Here is a 4,753-nt window from a genome sequence, read left to right on the forward strand (position 1 = left end):
TTGAATTAAGGAAGGCCAGGCTGCAGACTGTTTCTCCTGTGCAAAGGAATGTTGGTGGCAGGAGACTCACCTAGCACTATCTCTGCAAACGAACAAAATCAGCTGCTCCTACACAAACAAGCCCCATCCAGCTTTGCAACATGGAGAGCCTAGCACAGTTATGTTCTGGTCTGCTGGTTCTGGTCTGTTTCTGGAGCATACTGCAATAAAACAAAAAATCGTAAACCAGTATAGGCAGCCTGCCACCACCTCGCCTTTATCAGTTTGCTTGTTTGCAGGGCAAAGAGGTTGCATACTAAACTTTCTCTCATTTCTTTCTCCCCTCTCCGACCCCCACTTCTTTCCTCACAGCACGCTACAAGTGAAAGTCTCTGAGCCGCAGAATTCAATAGATGTGAACACAGAAAATGAACATTTGAAGTCCATAAAGATGTGCCTTAATCAGCCCACTGAGTGGAATCTGAGTTTTTCAACAGCATCTCTTGCCAGCTGTAAAGTTTTTAACCAAAATCTCAAAACTGAGGAGAACAAATAGATTGCAGCTGTTCTTGCACTATTATTTTGTACATTGTTCTTGATTTTTTTTTTTCTGCTGAATAATAAGCATTTATTACATTGATCATGAAATGATCTTGTGTGATTTGGCTTTATATTGCTATTAGCATTATTCATTTTGATGTACTATTTTTTTTTTAAATATGAAATTTCACATCTCACTCTCATGGAACTCTTGCAGTACAAATTTATATCAGAATCAGATGTTCCCCTTCAATAGTATTGTGATTTTTCTATGTTCTCTAAGTTTAATTATTGTTTCCCAATTTTATTTTTGTGCACGAAAGTTAATATATTACGTAATTGTGGCTTAAGTCACCATGTAACAATTTATGGTAATAACAATTCAAACAAATCTGTACCAGGTGGAGACTGACTACCTCGAAGCGAAGCTGTAACGAGAAGGTAAAGTATCCAAGATCTCCTTCATAAATGGATTGAAATGTACGGAACAACCAGTTTGTTTCTGCAGTATGCTTTCATCTTCATTTATCTTGAGAACTTTTGTGTGACAGTGGTTAATGACCGTAATGTCTCAAAGAAAGGCCAACCTTGCAGGAGAATCTCTTGAACGATTGTCATTCAGCAAATCTGTATCTGCACTTTTAGAGGTTTCTGCTGAATGGTCTTTCTTCCCCTTTTGTTTTAATGAATTTATGCCTGACACCAATTAAAATGGATGTAAATGCTCTTCCTATTTCATTTTTTTTTTACTTGTACTTTGGAAATTCAATGTAATCATCAAAAAACTCTACTCAAAGAAGTAGTGAATGGTTGTAGCTGACTACATTGTAGACATTCCATGCCTAAATAAGCTTTAGCAAGGTTTATGTACTTTATTCATCCAAACTTGATTATTAATAGAGCTATAACAAAAGTGTTAGAATAAAACCATACAATACACTTCTCTTTGCTGGAGTCATACATTCGATAGCTAGAGTAGAGGTTTTTTAATTCACTGCATTACCTTTATTTGCAGAGAACCAACCCAGAAGGAAATTTTTCCTTGGAAGATTCTGTATTTTATCTAACAAATCTTTTGAGTATTCACTTAAAAATATCGCAGTACTTAAGAAGATGATGGAACTCTTCTTTACTGAAGTTTGTTTAATTACTGGATTGCATTTGTGAGTAAGTTAAAAAAAATGGTTGTGAATCACTGTTACTTTCAAGTTCCCTCAAGGCCACTGAGTCCCCGAGACGTCAGAGCAGGACAAGGTACAGAATGAACGTTCTTGATTGCACCTTCTAGATGGTCCTTATGTATCTTAAACTTACTATCTTAAACAAATTAATATATTTGGATTCTGTGGGAGCAAAAAGATGAGAATAAAACTTCCTGAGAGAGAGACATTGAAGTTGACCAAAAAGGTACAACAAACTAAAAGGAATGAAGAAAGTCATAAAAGCAGTGGAACTGATACATCCTGTCCTTATTCCTGTGTGTCTGAAGGAGATACCATGCAGAATTCTCATCCTCTCAAATACCAGAATATTTGGTATCCAGATATACCAAATATACAGCAGAACTTCTCCATTACAGTAATGTCTCACTTCCAAGCATCTGTTTCTGTGAACTTGTAAAAATTCAGATCCATTATTTTCTGTCAAATTGAGTTTCAATTCATTGATGGGTTCAGAAGCTTTCAGTTAGCAGTCAGGCACAGGCATAACACAAGCTCACTAACCACTTCAAATATACAAGAAACAACTAGAAAGAGAAACGCTCTTGATACAGCACTCATTCTTCACATTAAGATAGCAGTTGGCCAAAGGAAACTCTCACCAGGAGAAAATGTTTTAGTTTTTATAGACTTTGTAGAGTTTTTGATTCCGCAAGTAAACAAAGACAATCAACTTCTATTATTGCTAATGATTAGCTTTGAAAAGTACACCTAACCATACTCCCCTTGCAATTCAGCAAACACCTTTCTCAGAAGATGAGGTGTTTTTTTGAGACTGCACCATGATTCGATTGCACTGCAAACCCTTCCCTTGGCAGGGGAATAGCCCAGAAAGGGGACAGAAATTTTTTCCTGGTTCCCGATGAAACTTCCAGCCTGAAGGAACATCGTGGGGTAATTCAGGTAGAGATGAACCTGAAGAGATCCATAGCACAACCACATGCCCAAAGCCAGGGCAACTGTGGGATCAGAGCAGTTACTCAGGACTACTGAGTCAAGTCTCAAAAACCTCCTAGGACTGACCCTGCACAACCATTTCATGCAACTTGTCCAATTGCCCATTCCTCCCTATATCTGGTCTGAGTTTTTACTTCAGTCCCGTTGTTTCTTGTCCTCCCATGATGTGCAGCAACAAAGAGCCAAGCTCCACATCCTTGCAGGTAACTGAGGCCCAAGCCCAGCTCCCCTTCACAAGGGGAGCTCTCCAGCCCCAACCAGTCTGAGGGCCTCCCCCAAACTCAGTCTGGTTTGTCAACGCCTTTGTTAGAACACACACCAGTGAAACCACATCCACAGCTGAGATCCACTGACTGAGGCTTCAGAGAAACCTGATCTTTCAGTACAGCATTCCTGAAGAGATTCCAGGGATGGGACCTGCATATGTGGCAAGGCAGGACAAGAAAAAAAGGCAAAACTGAAGATCTTCAATTTATTCAGAAAAGCATTCACAGAAGCCTTTAAACGTTTTTATTGTTCGTGTTTTTTTTTTTTTTCCCCTAGAAACTCATTTTAAGCAAAATAACAAAGGGATTACCAGCAGTTGTTGATAGTGTATGAGTGGCAGAAGCGTGAACCACTCATCTTCAGAGAGAATGCATGCTTTACGTGAAATATATACACAGACATATATTTAAAAAGACAGTAGTATTTAAAGTGTGGGGGAAGCTTTGACTGACAAGCACCTGGAAAAATCTAAAAGGTGTACCCTTTGAACTGCGTTCAGGTAGCATTCAAGGCCACATCTTTGATTGCAAGTGGTTGCATGCACGCAAACTCACCGGGGAGCATCGTTTGATAGAACTATTAAAGAAAGAACTCAGAACTTCAAAATTCAGTTTGAAATGATGAATAAAAAATAATTCATAGCTACATAAGCCTCTGAATAGCAAATATCACAGCACAAAAATGCATTGTGGCATGTTGTGGTTTGAAAGATTTCCAACAAAAACTGAAAGGGATGAAAAGGAACATAGTCCTGTCTCTTCTGCATGCAAACTTGAAAACAGCATAGTAGCTGAAGCATCGTGCTTTGAGAATGCTACTTTTCACTTGTTTAGTCCGTAAGCCATTTCAGAGAAATACCAAAGATGATAGCAACATATGAATCTATTTCAAACAAATTCACTGGAAAGTTGCATTGACACATGCACACTGAACAGTCAACGTAAGTTTCAACTGACTGCCCTGGAAATTAATTTGTAACGCAGAAGGATACGATTGATGGAGTGTTTCCAAACCAAACCCCTAACATTTCCAGAATTAAATGTGCTCAGCCAACAGTGAATATTTGGCAGACTTTAAAGTTAATTTTCTATTGTCTCTGTAAAACTTTTGACTATTCCTAAGTATGTCATTAGAAAAACCTCTGTGATCTTCAGGGTTATAGAAATCACTTTTGTCTGCCACTTTAAACAGACAGTATACAGAAGCTTATATTTTTTGCCCTTTCTGTACCTTACCTAATTGGATACTTATTAGATACTACTTTAGCACATTACTTTAAACATATTAGCAATTTTATATAACAAGGCCAAGGTCACAGAATCACAGAATGGTTTGGGTTGGAAAGGACCTTGAAGCCCACTCAGTTCTATGCCCCACCCACAAGTTGCCCAGGGCCCCATCCAGCCTGGTCTTAACACTGCCAGGGAGGGAAGTGCTCCTCCTTTCCTGCCCCCCGTAGGTCAGTAGCAGGCTTCCAGTCTTTGATTTGTAGAGTTAATTATGGCTTTGCCCTTTTGATGTCATTTAAAATAAAGCAGACATTTATCTCCAAGAAGCAGAATTCCCAATTAACACAAACCATAAAGGCCTCCTGAGAGACAGCAGATGTGCAGGCTAAGAAGGAAGACAGTAGGTGTGTTAACAGTACAGCCAGAAGCGCTGCCATCACGCAACCACTGCAGGTCACGTGTTCTCTCTGAATAATATTGAATACTAACATTATATTTAACAGGTCTGAAAATTTATATTTGTAAGTAAAAAAAAAAAAAAAAACACCTTTTTTCTTCAGG

This window comes from Meleagris gallopavo, chromosome 4 (assembly GCF_905368555.1).
Source record: "Meleagris gallopavo chromosome 4, MGAL_WU_HG_1.1, whole genome shotgun sequence".
Taxonomy (NCBI): domain Eukaryota; kingdom Metazoa; phylum Chordata; class Aves; order Galliformes; family Phasianidae; genus Meleagris; species Meleagris gallopavo.